Genomic DNA, 20103 nt, shown 5'->3' on the forward strand with positions numbered 1-20103 from the left:
AGCTACGGTGGGTCCCCACTAATGTTCCCTCTAAGCTGTGGAGTCTTGTGAGCAGAATTTCTACTTTGTGAGCTACTGGCATTAAAGTTGTGAGCAAGCGATTTTGCTGCTGCATAAATTAGTTTCCTCTGGGGTCATCCTTTCTGAGCTAAGGCAAAAGTGTGTGAGCCGGAGGCTACAAAACTGAGCTAGCTCACACTACCTCAGCTTAGAGGGAGCACTGGGACTCCCCACCAATGCTCCCTCTAAGTTGTGGAGTCCTGTGAGCAAAAATTCTACTTTGTGAGCTACTGGCATTAAAGTTGTGAGCAAGCCATTTGGCTACTGCATGAATTAGTTTGCTCTGGAGTCATCCTTCCTGAGCCAAGACAAAAATGTGTGAGCCGGAGGCTAAAAAAAATGTGAGCTAGCTCACACTAACTCAGCTTAGAGGGAACACGTCCCCACTGGGGAGAAAAGTAGGTTATTAATAAATAAACTGATCCAATGGGGCACTGCTTTAGTTGCATGGTACTTCAGGGGGGGTCTCTGCTCCAAGACACCATTTGGGTTGCTTTGCTGGTAGGGTTGCCAGCTCTGGGTTGGGGAATACCTGGAGACTTTGGGGGTGGAGCCTGGGGAGGGGTTTCAGTGAGTATTAGGAAGAAGAAGAAGAGATTGGATTTATACCCTGCCCTTCACTACCCAAAGGAGTCAGAGCAGCTTACGATCTCCTTCCCCTCCCCACAACAGACATCCTGTGAGGTAGGTGGGGCTGAGAGAGCTCCTTCGAGGACTGCTCATGAGAGAACAGCTCTGAGAGAACTTGTGACTGACCCAAGTTCACACCAGCAGCTGCATGTGGAGGAGTGGGGCATCCGACCCGCTTCTCCCAGATTAATGCCAGAGAGGCCACCTTCCAAAGTGGCCATTTCCTCCAGGTGAACTGATGTCGGTCACCTGGGGTTCAGCTGTAATCCGAGGAGATCTCCAGCCACCACCTGGAATCTGGCAACCCGAGTTGATTGTGCAGTCAAGCCAGCCCTTAGAGGCCACATTAGCAAACACTGCTGACTCTGTACAAAGGTTGCATTCAAACCACAAAGAAGAAGGGCTTTGTCTGCTAGGGCTTTTTGGTTCCCTCTGCCAAGCTTTGGTTTCGTGCTATCATGCCGCCTGGCTTTCATCCAGGAAACGGCTGCTGTAGTCCCTCCCCCCACAGCTGAGCAGAAGGCATTTCAGCTATCAGACGAGCTCCTTCTTTATCGCTGCCATCCCTTCAAGCACGAACTTCAAAGGCATGGGCCTCTTGAAACTTTAGACGGCCAAACCCCCCCCCCATAACCTTGAGGTGCTAAATTACCAGCTGTCATGAGTGGTAGAGACTCCAGATTCAGAACTAGGGTTGCCAGCAGAGGACTGGGAAATACCTGGAGATTTGGGGACTGGAGCCTGAGGAGGGGAGGGTTTGGGGAGGGGAAGGACTTTATTTACTTATTTATCCAAATTTATACCCCGCCTTCCTCGCCTTGGCAGGCTCAGGGCAGCTGACATGAAAGCAGGGCTATTTTTGGGCAGGAGTTCCGGCTGGCTCCCAAGTTTGCCACACCCAGCAGGAACTCATTAGCATAATAGGCCACACCCAACAGCAGAAACTGATTAGGATTGGCTACATTAGGGGTGTGTGGCCTAACATGCAAAGGAGTCCCTGCTACAAAAAAAGCTCTGGGTTTTGACAACAAACAAGGTAAGCAGAATAAGAAGCCAAAGGTGGGTGTGGCTGGATGAGCACACTTCTGGTAACATGGAGGTGTGGCCTAATATGCCAATGAGTTGTGCTGTCAGGGGTGTGGACTAATATGCTAATGAGTTCCTGCTGTTGGGTGTGGCCTATTATACTAACGAGTTCCTACTGGGCTTTTTCTACCAAAAAAGCCCTGCATGAAAGTAAATACAAAATTAACAATTAAATTACCATAAAAACATCTAAAAACAGTTCATTATAAAACAATACAATATCATAAAGTGCTAGCATGTTGGTTTAATCTAATAATGGTGGTGGCGCCATATGAGTGCATTCAATAGATTGTCTAGATGTCCAGCTCACTGATCCTTCCCAGATATAATCGGCAGGCACAGGCTGTCGATAGCAAGCCAAGGGCCAGGGCTCTGTGAACCTCAGTTGTTGTTGATAATGGTGGCGGCTCCTTAGTTGAAGGCCTGGTGGAAGAGCTCCGTCTTACAGGCCCTGCGGAACTGTAAAAGGTCCCGCAGGGCCATGATCTCTTCCGGGAGCTTGTTCCACCAGAATGGAGCCGCCACCGAAAAAGCCCTGGCCCTGGTTGCGGCCAGCCTGGCATCCTTGGGACCCGGAAGGGCCAATCGGTTTTGTGACCCTGACCGTAGTGCTCTCTGGGGTACATACGGGGAAAGGTGGTCCCTCAGGTACTTCATTGGGATAAAATGCCATAGCTTTACACTGACTGAGCTCCGTCCCCAAATCCTGCCCTCTGCAGGATCCACCCCCCAAATCTCCAGGAATTTCCTGACCCAGAGTTGGCAACCCTGTCCAGAAGCTACATCTCACATGACTTTCATCAGGGGATGACCCAGTGGCCTGTCTCATGAGACCGGGTCAAAAAAGCAAGAAGTCCCAGGTAGCTTAATTACACCTCTGAACTTGAACTTCTGCCTCACAGCAGTAAGCACGCATTTCCTGAGCCGCATGGTGTATTTCGATAAGATAACTGGGGAGAAAAGCTATTTTCTGATTCTGAGATATCATAGCTGATCTCCTTCAGTAGTTTTCATGACGGGAGTTCTTCTCTCCTCTCTCTCTCTCTCTCTCTCTCTCTCTTTCTCTCTCTCTCTCTCTCTCTCTCTCTCTCTCTCTCTCTCTCTCTCTCAAAATACTGTTATAAGAAAGTGATTCAGTTTTCCCATTAGCAAATAGGTGACTGGGTAAAGATAACGTACCAAACATCTTTTGATAAAAAACCGTGACGACTTTTGGAGATGCAAATCCAAAAATTGGGCACATTAGAGCACATCTCCGTGCTCACACAAATGAGAAACCAGAAGTCAAACAGCTCGGTGATATAATCATCATTATCGGATTATTATCATTGGAGTGATTCAGATTAAATCCTAAGGGGGGGGGAAATGTACCCAGGTAGTTGCCCACCCCCCAGCTTCACTTTTCCGTATCTTGAGATTAAATTACGTTTGTACTCTGCCCTCTGTCTAGGAGTGCAGGGCAGCAAAAAACGAGGGTGATTACAGTTTAAAACCCTTGTGAGGTAACAAGAGAAAAAGAATTGGTTTTTATACCCCACTTTTCTCTACTTTAAGGAGTCTCAAAGTGGCTTACAATCTCCTTTCCCTTCCTCTCCCCACCACAGGCACCTTGTGAGGCAGGTGGGGCTGAGAGAGTTCTGAGAGAACCGTGACTGGCCCAAGGTCACCTAGCAGGCTTCATGTGGAGGAGCAGGGAATCAAACCTGGTTCTTCAGATTAGTCTTATCCACTACACCAAACCATTGCACTGGCTGCCAATAGCATACCGGATTCGCTTCAAGGTGCTGGTTTTGACCTTTAAAGCCCTATATGGTCAGGGGCCTGCCTACCTGAGGGACTGGCCTTTCCCCATATGTCCCCCAGAGAGCACTGAGGTCAGGGTCGCAAAATCACCTGACTCTCCCTGGTCTGAAAGACGCCAGATTGGCTGCTACCAGAGCTAGGGCCTTCTCAGTGGCGGCTCCACACTGGTGGAATGAGCTCCCGGAAGACATCAGGGTTCTGCAGGACTTTTGACAGTTCCGCAGGGCCTGTAAAATGGAGCTCTTCCACCAGGCCTTCAATTAGGTGCTGCCACTGAGGAACAAGCTGACCTATCACAGCCCCCACGCTAGTGGCACCACGAACAACCACAGATACTGGTTTGCTACACCGAATCATCTTTAGGGTTCCCAAGTACCTACCTACGATCCGGCGGGGGACACATACGTCCCCACCGGAAGATTCTTGCTTGGAACACAGGCGGTGCACTATTCCGTCGCCCAGACGTGATGTAGGCACATAGCTGGGCGACGCTCTGGTAATGGGACTGGAAACTTTTTTTTTTTGCTCCCCAGTGGGGAATTTTTATTGCATTTTTATTAAAACTACAAACTATAACAGAAATAAAGGAAGGGACTACATTTAGGGGATAAAGAAAAGATACCCACTACTGACTAAAAACCCAAGAGATGAGATCTTCTGAACAGCTTGAATACACATCTAGTCTTAATCATATTAATCTCATTACAAACTGAGTCACATATTCTGTTAACTTTTCCCACATCTCAAATTTAACTGATATAAGGAAATACCCCAAAGCATCTCAATTCAAAATTTTTCAAAGGCACAGTTCAGAGTCCTTCAGCCTTCACTTCTTCTTGTTCAGTCTCTTCCACAATTTATAAGGACTTTTAGGAGATGCTTCCCCTTTCTCTGACAGAGAGTCCTCTCCGGAAGAACATGAGTCCAGCTCGCCACTGGACTTGCTGTCCTCTTCTTTTTCTTCCTCCTCTGGCCCTCCCAGCTGAACACTTAAAAATTCTCTTGCTTTCAGAACAAAGTCAATCTTTTCTTTTTTATCCTTGATTTTGAAGGTGACGCCTTCTGGAATTAGCCATCTATATCCAATTGAATTTGTTTGAAGAAAAAGAACAAGGTCTTTATATTTCTTTCTCCGCTGTCTTATTTCAAATGGAATATCCTTCAGTACTCTGATAACACTCTCCCAAGCTCTCAGGGGTGCTCCAGATACTGATTTCAGGATTGCATCCCTTACATGCCTCTTTGAAAATCTTACAACAATTTCCCCAGGCAGATTATTTTTCTTTATGTATCCTGAGTATGACCTATAGGCCACATCCATTTCGCTTAGCAAAAATTCCGCCTTCATCTCTGTCACTGGGGCCAGTATTTCACTCATCATTTCCTTCAGATTCTCTCCCTTAGTCTCTGGCATGTCCTGAAAGCGAAGGATCATATTAGCCTTTTCCATTTGTAATTGTAGCAACTGCTCTTCTGTAGAAACTTGCTTCTTTTCCAGTTTTTGTACTTTCTTCTTCATCTTTTGGGTAGTGGCGTCCACTTCTTTCACCTTCTAATTTGTTTGATTCATCATTTTCAGTCTCGCTTATCTGATTTTGTTGAGTGGTGATACACTGGGTCATTGATGTCATCTGCTCTTTGAGATTATTCATTTGGTCCAGCAGGTGGCGCATGGAGTCTGCCAAAGTCTTTGCCGGCGCGTTGACTCCTTCCGGTTTTGGGCTCTCCGTTACTTTTGATTTCAAATGTTTCTCTTTCTCCGTCCTCTTCCCCGCCATCTTTTTCGCTTTGTTTACTTTCGCAAACTTTTTGAAAGCCTCTGAATATGCGCTTAAATGCTCACACTTGCCTTGGTAAGTACTCCTTAGCAGTTTTAACCGTTTATACCTCCGCTCCACCCCCCCTCAATCGCTCTAAAGTCTATGCGCTTGGGAGGCGTCCCTCCCCCGCTCGCCTTATCTTCTGTTCCGTGGGGTGTGGGTGGGGAGCTTCTTTTCTTTTCAATCAATGCTTAAACGATTCACGTTCATAATCGGTCCGCGGACCTCATTTACACTCCATTTCTAACGCTCGATCTCCTGCGCTTGCCCCGGTCAGCGTCACTTAGTACATTCGGTCTCTCAGCACGAAGAACCATCAGAGCGGAGAGGTGCCTCAATTCTCTGCCTTTTCGCCATAGAAGAGGCAACCTCTCAAAAGCTCCATGGCCAGGGACCCTTCAACCGGGTCCCTGGGGGGGGGTAGTGAGCCTGCACACCCCCTCCTTCGGCTGGAGCACAGCTTCACCCCCGGGAGGTCCGGGAGGTGAGTCTGCTAGCATGCCGCCATCAACCGGAAGTCCATGGGACTGGAAACTTCATGGTACCATCGAGTTTTCAGCCCCATTGCTATGTGCCTACGTCACTTCTGGGCGACGGAATAGTGCAGCGCCTGTGTTTTCCCCGTGGGAATGGTCCCGCAAAGAACTATACATCCCCCACCAAATTAAGGTAAGTACTTGGGAGCCCTGACCATCATAGAGCATCCACCATCTGCACTCAACTGCACTTTGTATGTACACTGCTTGTTATGTAAAATTTTATAGTATTGCATTTATGCATCTGTATTTATTATATTTATTGTATTGTACTGTATTTGAACTTGTTGAATGCCACCTTGAGCCTGCTTGTCCAGGAAAGGCAGGCTATAAATCAAAAATAATAAATAAATAATAAAATAAAATAAACCCGCTCTCAAAAAGCTGAGAAATGTAATGAATGGCCCAAATCACCCATTGAGGTCCTCAGCATGACATTCATGGACTTTCCCTCCCCCATTTGATCCATACAACCAGAGGTCATTTCGGGGGGGATCGCGGGGGAACACAGTTCCCCCGGGTGAGGTGCAGGGGGGCGGGGCACATGACTAAGCCCCGCCCCCTGCTTCCGGCCACCCCGCTTCCAGCCCTCATTCAGCCAGGAGGAGGCAGGAGAAGAGGGAGGGTAAGTTGCTTCCTCCCAGCCTCTCCCCACCCCTGCCTGCCTGGGGCCAGGGAGGGCCTTGGCGGGGCTTCCTTGCACTCCTGCTGGCCTTGCAGGTCCACCGCCGGGGTTAGGGGGTGTGGCATATGCTAATGAGTTATGCTAATGAGTTCCCCTAGCTCTTTTTCTACGAAATGACCCCTGCATACAACTACCGTGTCAGGCATGTTAGGCTGAGAGAAAAATAAATTTCCTGAGTGCCATAGGAGAGTTCTTCACATCCATTGAAACCAACAGGACTTAAAAGTCCTCAGCTTTTATTGATTTGGTTTATAGACCACCTTTTGACTCTAAAAAGTCCTCAAGGCAGTTTACAACATACTCAGCAAACGACAATAAAATCAATACAGCCAGTTTACAAACATCACATATCAAACAGTTTTTCAGTGGGGCCCACAGACAAATTACCACTTTCCACTGAAGCACCATTACTCCTGAATTCAACCCAAAGGACCTTCAAGAAAAGCTAGATCTTCAGACCCAACCAGAAGGCCTTTTGGAAACCAGCTGTGCTGAGTTCCTGAAGGAGAAGACAAGGGACACCAACCAAAGAAGCTCTCCTCTGGGTTCCCACCAGTTAAATCTCTGTTAAGATGGATCCTAGAAGAAGTTCCCTTCATTTGTTCTCCAGCCTCAGTTTGGGTGGTGGCGGCCCTATAAACAAACATGGCTCAAACTAATTAGGGCTTTCAAGAAGCACTTGGTATTGAGCTCAGAAACAGACTGGAAGCCAGTATAACTGGTATAACTCTGATGTAACTCTGGTTTAATCTCTTTGTTCCAGAGGGTCCCCACTAGGGCTGCCAACCTCCAGTTGGTGGCTGGAAATCTGGAATCACAACTGATCTTCAAGCTACAGAGATTGGATTCATTGGAGAAAATGGCCGCTTTGGAGGGTGGACTCTGTGGCGTTATAACCTGCTAATGTCCCTCCCCTCCTCAAACCCTGTCTTCCCCAGGCTCCACCCACAAAATCTCCAGGAGTTTCCCAACTCAGAGCCAGCAACCCTCCCCACAAGGAGCCTTGTGATTAAATTTTCCAGTCTACAATCACCATCCCTTCCTCTCCCCACAACAGGCACCTTGTGAGGTAGGTGGGGCTGAGAGAGTTCTGAGAGAACTGTGACAGGCCCAGCGATGGCCTTCTGGCTGCCATGTTCTAGTTGTTTTCCCAGGGTTGCCCGTTCCCCCTCTGGCCACCAGTATGGGATGGGAAGTCCTGAAGAACTGGGGGTGGAGCCTGGAGAGGACAGGGACCTAAGTGGGGTACAAGGCCACACAGCCGACCCTCCAAAGCATCCATTTTCTCCAGGGAACTGATCTCTATAGAAGAAGAAGAAAGGAAGAGATTGGATTTATACCCTGCCCTCGGAGTCTCAGGGCAGTTTACAATCTCCTTTCCCTTTTCCCTCCCCACAACAGACACCCTGTGAGGTAGATGGGGCTGAGAGAGCTCTTTCGAGGACTGCTGTTGAGAGAACAGCTCTGAAAGAACTTGTGACTGACCCAAGGTCACACGAGCAGCTGCATGTGCAGGAGTGGGGAATCAAACGTGGTTCTCCCAGATTATTTATTTATTTATTTATTTATCAAATTTATACCCCGCCCTCCCCCATAGGGCTCAGGGCAGCTTACAAGGCAAGATAAACTTGCTACAATAAAACATAATATACTTATAATTTTAAAAACATACTATTAGAGTCTGTGCTCCTAACTATTACACCAAACTGGCTCTCCTGTAGTCTGGAGATGAGTTGTAATTCCAGGGGATCCCCAAGTCCCACCTGGAGGCTGGCATCCCTATTGTTACCCCAGACGTTTTCAGGAGGCCGTGTAAGTTCATTTTCTTTGCAAGACCTTTTAATAGGGTTTAAGCTGAGGGAATGTTGTTGAGGGAGGAGAAAACTAGTGTTTTTTACCATACTTTTTATCTTTTCCATTTTTAGAATTCTAAGTCACCCTGGGGAATGTGGAGGGGTATGGTATATAGCCTGCTCTTTTCAGATCTTGGAAGCTAAGCAGGGTCGATATTGGATGCGAGAACACAAGAAGAGCCCTGTGGGATCAGACCTATGGCCCATCTAGTCTAGCATCCTGTTGCACACAGTGGCCAATCAGTTCCTCTGGACGGACAACAACAGGGCATAGAGGCCAAGGCCTCCCCTTGATGTGGCCTCCTGGCACTGGGATTCAGAGGATTAGCGCCTCTGAATGTGAAGGTTCCCCTCAGTCACCATGATTAGTAGCCATTAATAGATTTATCCATCAAGGAAGACTGTACACAGGAAGGCAATGGCAGTCCACCTCTGCTTCTCACTTGCCTTGAAAACCCTTTGAGGTCGCCAAGTGTAAATATTTGAAAGCAATCCGTTCATTCAAGCTTTGGGCCTTGATTGGGTCTATGGTCTCTGGCTGGCCATTCTTTAATCCACACTTCCTGTCCACACCTCAGCTCCCTGTACCTGCAGAACGGACATGGGATGGGGGAGGACAAATTAGCTGTGCAGGGTGCCGTATGCTTGCAAGGATGGAATGCGCTGGATGTCATGTGCGCCTGGGACAGCCCCTTCCCTCTTGCAAGCCTCCTGCAGACCCGGACAAGAAAATCGCTGGTTCCATTCTTTCAATTCCACCCCCTCTCCTTCTGATTCCCCACCCCCCATAAGTTTCCACCCTATGAATAATGTGATTCCAGGCAGTCCTTTTATGCAGCGAATGCAGGAAGCCAAGAAGCTGCAGAAATAATTGCCTTTGACAGTGGGTATTCTTCTGTCTCGAAACGTATCACAGAAGCCTGGAAAACAACCAGTGGCGCCTTAAACGCATCCCAAAACGGACTCCGTGTGTTTCATTGGTTACAGTGACTCATAGCCAAATGCTTGATTATATCTAGGATGATGTAAGGAGGGTTCAGGGAGAGAATTAAAATACCATTGCAATTAGAAGGCAGTGTGTGAGAGAGAGAGGGGAGAGAGGCCGTGTGTGTAGAGCGGAGGGGTTTTTTACCTTTATTAGAGGGCTTTCTTCCATGCAGATAGGTGTTACTTTGGCCCCACCTCCCCAAAATTACAGATGCTATTGAACCTTGGGGATTAAAAGTGTGGCAAGCTCTTCAAACTGAACTGATCTCTTGATCCCTTGCCTTAAAGAAGGCTGTGAGTTCACACCTATTCTTCTACTGGGGGAAAAACCAGAAATGTTTCAACAGCGCCAGAGGCAACGGCAGCTTTTTAGAGACACAGGAGAAGACGGGGTGGGGGTGGGGGATAAAATACCGGCACCGCTGGCCTGGAACGCTCTCTTTCGACTACAGCATATTCACCATCGATATTATTTTGGAAATGCTGAACACACCGACCTCAAGGTCCCGGAGCTTTCTTTGGACAAAGCCCAAGTAGCCAAGATGGCTTTACCAAAAGGTGGGTGATTACATATGGAAAAAGTGGTGTACAGGCCCTTGTGCCCTTTCCTTAGGGTAGCCTACCTTCAGGTGGTACCGGGAGATCTCATAGAATCACAGACTCATAGCGTTGGAAGGGACCTCCAGGGCCACCTAGTCCAATGCAGGGAATTCACAAACCCCCACACCACCTGTGACCGCTGCTCCATGCCCAGAAGATGACAGAAAGCCTCTAGGCTAGGATCTCCAGCCAAACTGGCCTGGAGAAAAATTGCTTCCTGACCCCAAATTGGCGGTCAGCAGGGCTATTTTTGGGCAGGAACGCACAGGAACGGAGTTCCGGCTGGCTTCCGAGTTGGCCACACCCTGCAGGAAATTAGCATAATAGGCCACACCCAACAGCAGGAACTCATTAGGATTGGCTACATTAGGGGTGTGTGGCCTAACATGCAAAGGAGTTCCTGCTACAAATAAGCCCTGGGTTTGGACAACAAACAAGGTAAACAGAATAAGAAGCAAAAGGTGGGTGAGGCTGGATGAGCACACTTCTGGTAACATGGGGGTGTGGCCTAATATGCTAATGAGTTCCTGCTGTTGGGTGTGGCCTATTATGCTAATGAGTTCCTGCTGGGCTTTTTCTACAAAAAAAGCCCTGGCGGTCAGCATTTCCCTGGGCGTGAAAGAAAGGGCCGCAAGAACAAAGCACTGAGACAACCCTTCCTGCCCTCCCTCTCAGGATCTGCCTAAGTTCTCCCACTATTACAATTGGTCTCTAGATGACCAAGATCAGTCCCCCTGGAGAAAATGGCTGCTTTGGAGAGTGGACTCTATGGCCTTATACCCCCCCCCTGAGGTCTTTCCCCTTCCCGAGAACCCCACCTTCTCTAGGCTCTACCTCCAAAATCTCTAGATACCTCCCAACCCAGAGCTGGCAACCCTACTCTTCCTTCAAACAACATGGATTATTTCTCAGGAGCGCCAATGAGGATGGTTCCACTTGCTGGTCCTACACTGCAGGAATATATTCCGCTAACACAGCAGTTGTGCCTACTGACAGTGTTTCAAAGGTTGCCAGGCCCCCGCTGGGGGGCGGGGAACCCTGCCCTGGGGCTCTTCCCCCTGCCACCAATCAACTGGCCAATAGGGGGACTCACCGGAAGCAAAGGAGGCCTAGCCAGGCGTCGCCGGCAATGTGACAATGTCACTTCTAGCATGCACCAGAAGTGACATCATCACTTTCCCAGTGATCCAGGGATTCTCTGGTATTTGGGGCAAAACGGACAAGGCTCTCCCACTCCCAAGCCCCACCTCCCCGATGCCGATCGGCTGCCTGGTGGGGGGAATTTACCCAGTAAAAGAGGGTGATCCATCCAACGTGCAGCGACATGTCCACATCACTGTCCCCATGACCCGGAAATGACATCATCACACCCAGGGCATCATGGCGATGCTCCGGTATCCAGGCCTATGGGCAGTACAGCTAAGCCCCTCCCAGCCTACTTCAGCTGCGGCCTGGGAGAATTGTCTGACTGAATTGATAGGTTCACTAGGTGCAAGCCGTGTGCTAGAACTCCTTGTCTCCGGCTCTAGTCCAGGTCTCATTAACCAGGCCTGAGGGTGCTACTGCAGAGCACAGGACAACCTGGGAGCAAGAGGAGACCATGCTCTCTTGTTGTTGTTCAGTCGCACAGTCGATTCCGACTCTTTGCGACCCCATCGACCAGCTCCCGCCAGTCCCTCCTGTCTCCCGCTGTCCTCTGAAGTTGGCTCAATTTCATGTTCGTTGCGTCGATGACACTGTCCAACCATCTCATCCTTTGCCGTCCCCGTCTTCTTTGACCTTCAATCTTTCCCAGCATCATGCTCTCTTACCGTCTTACTATCCCATTCATTTTTCAAACATGCCAGCTTCCAACCTCAGCCTAGTGTAGTAGTTAGAGTAGGATTCCCCAGCATGGAGCTCATGGTTCCTGTGGTGCCCACAGACACCTTAACTGGCACTCATGAAGTGTTTCTAGAAAACTGGAGGAAACAGGTGATGCTTTTGCCCTCTTCTGATTCATCATGCAGATCTTTAAAAATGTTGCTTTGGCAGCAGCTGCCACCACAGAAAATGGATCTTCACTGTGTGACTGAGGGTAAGCTGTGTGTAATCAAGAAAATATTTTAAAACCAATATGTTTATTTAAAAAGGCATCCTCTTTAAAAAGAGCGTCTATCTTAAATGTCAAAGAGTTACTACTAAAGTTATGTGCAGGGGTCATTTAGTAGAAAAAGAGGGGCGGGAGCTCTTAGCATGACGTATTAGCATAACCTATTTGCATATGCCACACCCCCTGCCATCACCGGAGGCTCAGGCTCCACTGGACTGTTTTGGATTGCTAGCTGTTGGGTGGGGGGAACGTGCAGATCTGTCCTCGCAGAGGAAGGAGAGCTTGTACCTGAATAAAACTTGGTCTTCAAGGTGCCACTGGACTGTTTTGGATTGCTAGCTATGGGGGGGACACGCGCAGATCTGCCCTCACAGAGGAGGGAGAGCTTGTACCTGAAGGCGGGCCGGGGGGGGGCTCAGCAACTTACCTGGCTGCTTCTTGCTTCTCGTAGCCTGACCGAGGGCTGCTGGGAGCAGGGGGTGGGGCTTGTTGCATGTGCCCACCCCCTGGGCTCTTTACTGCCGGAGCTCCGCAACTGTGCGCTCCTGCAGGAAATGACCCCTGGTTATGTGTAGCCTAAATCCCTGGCCTCTTGTGGTCAGTTCTGCTGCTTGTGGCATCCATTTTGTGGCTGTGCCCCCCAACTTGTATCAGAATTTCAAAGGCGCCTGCAGGTTCAAAAAAGCTGGGGACCCCTGAGTTAGAGCATCAGACTGGGATCTGGGAGACCCAGGTTCAAATCCCTGCTCTGCTATGGGAGCTTGCTGGGTGACCTTGGGCCAGTCACTAGGATTGCCAAATCCGGTTTGTGAAAGTCCTGTAGATTTGGTGACAGTGCCTGGGGAAGGCAGAGACTGGGGAGGGGAGGAAGCTCAACAGGGAAGTGATGCCGTGAAGTCCATTCTGCCATTTCCTCCAGGAGAACGAATCTCTGTAGTTCTAATTGGGGTAGAAACCAAGGCCCCACCTGGATGTCGGCAAACCCCCCCCCCTGTCATTCTCAGCATAACCTCCCTCACAGGGTTGGTGGTGGAACATGCACACCGTCCTGACCTCCTGGGAGGAAAGGCAGGAGAAAAAATATACTAAATAAATAAATCCTTCTTGGTGTAACATTTCGGCCACCATTTCTGGTTGCCTGTTGCTAGGGGCAACCAAAAGGGGGATCGACCTTCCGAGAGAGGAATGAAACTTCCGAGAGAGGGATGAAACTCTCAGAGTAGGAGTGTGCGTTTGGTATCAACCGAATCCAATAAATACCCGAAAAATACCTTATCGGTATTTTTCAGGTATTTATTCAGCCGAATGCAGATCAGACAATCTGATTTGGCTACCAATATATCTGGCCGTTTACTCCCCGACTTGCACCAGCGCCATGGCATGCCCCCACAACTGAAGGGCGAAGGCATTTTTAAATGCTGAATAAATTTGTGTTTTCCGATTATTTACCCAAACTGGGAAAATCAGGAGATACTGATATTTGGACCCACTGGACCCAAATCCGAAAAAAGCCATTTTTTCCATGCACACCCCTATCTCAGAGCCCTAGAGGAACATGTATTAATTTTGAGCCACACACTCAGACAGACCTAGCTCACAGGGTTGTTGTGAAGATAATATAGAAGAGAGGAGAACAATATAATGTGCATTGGGTCCCCAGTGGGGGCGGTGGAAGGTGGGGTACAAAGTAAATAAAGTTGTAGGGAAGGTGTAATAAAATCATGAGAGATGGCGCTCCAATAGAATCTTTTCCACACTCACTGACAATCAATTCCCAGAGATTGGGGGAGGGCTTTGACAGTTCAGTGAGTTTAAAAGCAGTCTAAAACCAATATAAGTTCCGTTGTGCAGAATTACCGGATGTCAGCCTTGACTCAGATTTCACAAGAACCTCTTGGAATGTAGCAGAGACACCACAGAATTGTTAGTGGGTTAGATGTTTGTGCCCTTTCTGTCTACGCAGGTAGCTGTGGGAAACCTGCATATCTGGATTCTAGACAAGTATCACAATCCTGAGACTGAGCCGCCCGATTTAGATTAGTGGGGGTAGCGGAATGGAATGCACACCTGGATGTATCACTTCGAATGCCCCAGAAAGGTGGCATATATCTTTAAAAATACACATCTGGATGTACCACTTTGAATGCCACAGAAAGGTGGTGTACACCTTTAAAAATAAGTAAATAAATACAGGTGGGGAGACCTCATGAGACTTCCAGGAGAGCTTCCTTCCTGCCCCCCCCCCACACTTGCCTGCTGAGGTTTGATGTGGATCCTTGCCCCCAATCCCAGTCACGGGGCCCAGTGTGGCTTCCGGCCTCCACTTCTCTACTGCTGTGGCTTCCAGCTTCTCCCAGGTGTGGAGTGGTTATACCAGCCTCCTTCTCTCCAGCTGCTGATGCAGGAGGTAGGTGCATTAACTGAGCATGCTCACACTACATTCTGAGTTGGGGTGTGTGTGTGATTTAACTCCCCCAATGTATTTTTTAAAACATTTTCTGAGGTTTTAAAAAAAAACTTGTGGGTGCCCCCCCAAGTTTGCAGAACTATCTGTTTACTGTTACTGTGGCCCTGATCCACAGATTTAAATATCCACAGATGGAGCAACACTTTGCTATTGGAACAGAAGAGGTTTGCTTACATTGAAATGAATAGAGAAGTCTCACAGGTGGGAAAGACATGGGTGTCAAAACACACACATACTTGTGAGGAATTATGTTTGTGTAAAGTTCTGTCAAGCTGCAGCTGACTTATGGCAACTCCAGCAAGATTCTTTCAAGGCAAGTGAGGAGCAGAGGTGGTTTTGCCATTGCCTTCCTCTGCTGTCTTCCTTGGAGGTCTCCCATCCAAGTACTAACCAGGGCTGACCCTGCTTAGTTTCCAAGACCTGACAAGATCAGGCTGTAATGTGCGGCCTTCCCTCCCTGAGAAATGATAGCATTAGGGTAATAGTTATCTTTTTCTGTGCCCCTGAATTTGTTGCCTTCCGTTGTTTTTTGGGTTCTCGGCAGGCTGGGAAGCAAACATCCCTTATTACCCCCCTCCTCACTCTTATCCCCCTCACAGTCGCAGCTTCCTTTCAGTGTATTCCCTGAAGCATTTTATGAACCTCCTCAAAATGCCACACAGCAAAAGATTACACAGCTCATAAAGCTTGATCTCGTCCTGGAAATGCTTTGTGGGGAACCTGTGGGTCTGATAAACTGCGGGTTTAGTCAGTCACTGCTATCAATGCGCGCATGCGATTTGGTGAGGAATCTGTTCTTCTCTCAGAGGTTCACAAGCCGCCGGAGAGAGCTGATGAAGTAAAAGAGATTAGGGCACCACAGTGAATATTGGGATCACTCCAGACAAATACATCAGGTTTTTTGGCCTGCCTTAGATCCCAGTTGACGATAAAACTAGCCACTAAAACTTGGAACCTCCTAGGGATGTTTAGGAATAACAGTTTGAGTCACAGCTGCCGGGAACCACCACAGGTTCTCAGGTATCCAGGGAATCATTTTCTTTGGGTTCCTTCACGGGACCAGCACAACCATCCAATGAAAAACAAATCAGAAGACTTGCTGGTAGCATAGGGTTGCCAGCCTCCAGGTGTTTAAAGAAACAAAAACGCAGGCGTAGACCATCAACAAATATACAAATTTCACAAGTTGCCAGCAGACACAAGTCTATTGAAACATAGTTAACATTACATCAATAAATAAAGTAGAATTGGTGGTCACAATTCAAAGGTAATGGTCACAATAATGGTAATAAGCAACAAGAGACTCCTCTGAATCCTTTCATGGGTCCCGTTCACACGCAGAATTTGCCACGGGAGAGCCACGAATGCCGGGCAGATTATAAGGGCGCAATCACGCAGAAACATCTGGTAAGCGTCGCGCACCCGTCGCCAACCCGGCCGAAGATGCGGAATTAAAAAGTACCTGGGAAAGTCTACTATCAAACGGTTTGCGACGGGCCGCAGATGGATGTTCTCCGTGTGATTGCTCCAGCGCGCTCGTCTCGCATCTCTGCTTCCTCGTTGAAGCACGCCGGAAACACACACCGACGGAAACAACACTAGTTTGTTGTCATCGCGTCTGATCGCATAGAGGTGGGTCAAATTGCGATGGTGCAAATAGCCTCGCCTCCCCCCCCCCACGTTACCTGGCACGTGTGACCGGAGCCATGAAATAGTGTCCAAAGGACCTCAAAGTCCACAAACAAGGCAGAGGGTGTCCCAAAGAACAAAGAAACTTCTGCAGCCATTTGAGATATGAGCTGTGCCTAGACTATTGTGGAAATCTGGTTCCATTTTTCAGCCGTGTAACTGAGGAAGAATGTTTAGAAATGTCTGGCATATCTGGGAAGGGCGTCTTTTGCCTACAGAAGTTTCTTTGTTCTTTGGGACACCCTCTGCCTTGTTTGTGGACTTTGAGGTCCTTTGGACACTATTTCAGGAAAGGATTCAGAGAAGTCTCTTGTAGCTTATTACCATTATTGTGACCATTATCTTTGAATTGTGACCACCAATTCTACTTTATTTATTGATGTAATGTTAACCATGTTTCAATAGACTTGTGTCTACTGGCAACTTGTGAAATCTGTATATTTGTTGATGGTCTACCCTTGCATTTTTGTTTCTTTATACAGTATATATGCTTGGGGTCCCTATTGTTTGGTTTAGCCTCTAGGTGTTTAGCAACAAAAGTTAGATACACAAATGAAGTGACTGCAAAAAGAAATGGAAAAAATCCCATGTATAAATAAACCTCCAAAAGTACTCAAAACACTAAACATAATCCTCACAAATTATATACATAATCAGCAATAGCAAACATACAAAACAATGGCAGTGCAAATCTTGAAATTCATAGGAATAAACTATGCAATAGGGGAAAATCAAAGTTCATGAGTCACAGAACAAAGGAGTCAATTGCAAATTCCAAATCCAAAAGTCCACTCCACACACCAATGGTACTTTAGGTGAGTAGAACCCTCCAGGGCTATTTTTGTGCAGGAACGCATAGGAATGGAGTTCCGGCTGGCTCCCAAGTTGGTCACGCCCAGCAGGAACTCATTAGCATAATAGGCCACACCCAACAGCAGGAACTCATTAGGATTGGCTACATTAGGGGTGTGTGGCCTAACATGGAAAGGAGTTCCTGCTACAAAAAAGCCCTGGGTTTTGACAACAAATAAGGTAAACAGAATAAGAAGCAAAAGGTGGGTGTGGCTGGATAACCACACTGCTCGTAACATGGGGGGGTGTCCTAATGTGCTAATGAGCTGTGTTGTCAGGGGTGTGGCCTAATATGCTAATTAGTTTCTGCTGTTGGGTGTGGCCTATTATGCTAATGAGTTCCTGCTGGGCTTTTTCTACAAAAAGAGCCCTGGAACCCTCTGTACTTGAAGACTTAAAGTTCTGTTCATATAGCAGCTCAACAAGTTTAGTTCTAGCTGACGGGGCAAACTGGTGTTGTAGCACCTTGTTTCACCAAAGCTTTATCCAAGATGGAACAGTTAACAACTTAACAAGATCCAATTACTGCATAGTAAAACATTTCATGTCACTGCGTTCTTCCAAATGGTGGCTGGAGATCTCCCAGGATCACAACTGATCTACAGGCAACAAATCCGTTCACCTGGAGAAAATGTCCACTTTAGATGGTGGACTCTGTGGCATTATACCCCATTGAAGTCCCTCCGCTCTCCAACCCATGACGTCCTCACTCCCAAAATCTCCAGGTATTTTACAACCCTGAACTGGCAACCCTATGAATAGGCTAGTAGTCAGCCATCTTGATGTGTACTGTACATTTCCCCCCTCCCCACCGTCATTCTTTAGGTTTATATCCCACCCTGACTTCAGAACAGTGTACTTAGTTCTCCCCCCAGTTATCTTCACAACAACCTTTGAGGTAGGTTATACTATACCTCGGCCCACAGACCTCCCCTGTCCCTTCCACTCAGTAAAGAGGCGGACAGATTGATAGCTGGTTGTATGAACTGGACCTCTGTTGACTGTCATGTCGAAAACCATAATGAAACAGGATTTAACCACCCATCACTCGGTTTCAGCCTCAGTCTTGGGTGTGCTTTCCAAGGGTGGCTTTGCCGGCTGTGAGAAAAACTTGAAAAATGGAAGGGTGTGCATGAAGTCAACGTTCCTTTTTAATGTTCCTGTGGTAGAATGTGAAGGGAGACATGTGTCTCTGCTTTGTGGTCCGCGTGGTTAAAAGGAATACTTATCAACGTGTGCTAGAGTTGCCGACAGGCTTGAGGGGAAAAGTTCCTGTCTCTTTCATAGAGATTGAATGTGTATAAATGGGTAGGTGACACTTTCCTTGGCATGGAGGTAAATAACATCATCTGGCACATAATATTCCCATTAAACTTCTATTAAAAGGGCAGGACATTTTTTCCTCTCTCCAGGCAGCGGGCAGTCCTAAATGCGCGTACACATTTTTGCAATGCACATAGAACATATGGTGAGTAAAATTTTAAAAAATCCAGAAGGGCAGCTTTGTTAGTCAACTGCATCCCGTACAATAAAGAGAGTTGAGGTTCCTTGAAGAGTAATGACTTTATTCTGGTACAAGAGTTTTGTGAACCCACTCTCCTTTTAACTGGAGAGGCTGGGGATCGAACCTGGGACCTTCCGTATGCAAAGCACAAGCTCTGCAATAGGCTTGCCAACCTCCAGGTGGTGTCTGGAGATCCCCCGGGATTACAACTGATCTCCTGGCTAAAGAGATCAGTTCAACTGGAGAAAATGGTGGCTTTGAAAGGTGGACTCCAGGGCATTATACCCCACGGAAGTCCCTCCCCTCCCCAAATCCCGCCCTCAGGCTCCACCCCCAACATCTCCAAGTATTCTGCAACCCAGAGCTGGCACCCTAACTCTGTGACTTATAGACTGAGTTTTTCTTTGCCTATTTTTACCTGCTTTTATACCTTTTTGAATTATTTTTGACTGTGGGTTTTGTGTATTTTTATCATGTTTTAGTGCCCATGTATGTTTTTATTCTGTCCTTCTTCCCAGGAGTTCAGGGCAACATATATGGCTCCTCCCACCTTTCATCTTCTATGTTAGACTCAAAGGCCCAAAGACCCCAGTGACCTTCATGACAAAGTGGAGGTTTCAACCCAGGCTTCCCTGAAAATAACAGAGGTCCACCAGTGGGGCCAGGACACTAGAAGCCCTCCCACTGCTGCCCTCCCAAGCACCAAGAATACAGAGCATCACTTGCCCCAGACTGAGAGTTCTTATCCATACCTTGAGGCTAATAGCCACTGATGGACCTCTGCTCCATATTCCCTCTTGAAGCCGTCCATGTTTGTAGCTGCCACCACCTCCTGTGGCAGTGCATTCCATGTGCTAATCACTCTTTGGGTGAAGAAGGACTTCCTTTTATCTGTTCTAACCTGACTGCTCAGCAATTTCATTGAGAAATTGTGGCTCATCACTGATTTTAAATAAACGGTGTTATTACATATGGCCAGGGGCCGTTTCGTAGAAAAAGAGCTAGGGGAACTCATTAGCATAACTCATTAGCATATGCCACACCCCCTGACATCAGGGGCCCGTCGGTGGACCTGCAAGGCCGGCGGGAGTGCGAGGAAGCCCCGCCAAGGCCCTCCCTGGCCCCAGGCAGGCAGGGGTGGGGAGAGGCGTGGAGGAAGCAACTTACCCTCCCTCTTCTCCTGCCTCCTCCTGGCTGAATCAGGGCCGGAAGCGGGGCGGCCGGAAGCAGGGGGCAGGGCTTCGTCGTGTGCCCCGCCCCCTGCATCTCACCCGGGGGAACTGCGATCCCCCACGATCCCCCCCCAAATCGACCTCTGCGTATGGCTCATCTTTCCTCCATGGGATTCAAGCTGACAGACACAGGATTTCCAGGAAGTCTCCTGTGTAGGCATGGATCATATTCTATCTAGCTTAGCTTTCACACAGTGGCTGCCTTAT

The sequence above is a fragment of the Gekko japonicus genome, unplaced genomic scaffold (assembly GCF_001447785.1).
Source record: "Gekko japonicus isolate JY-2015 unplaced genomic scaffold, Gekko_japonicus_V1.1 scaffold516, whole genome shotgun sequence".
NCBI lineage: Eukaryota > Metazoa > Chordata > Lepidosauria > Squamata > Gekkonidae > Gekko > Gekko japonicus.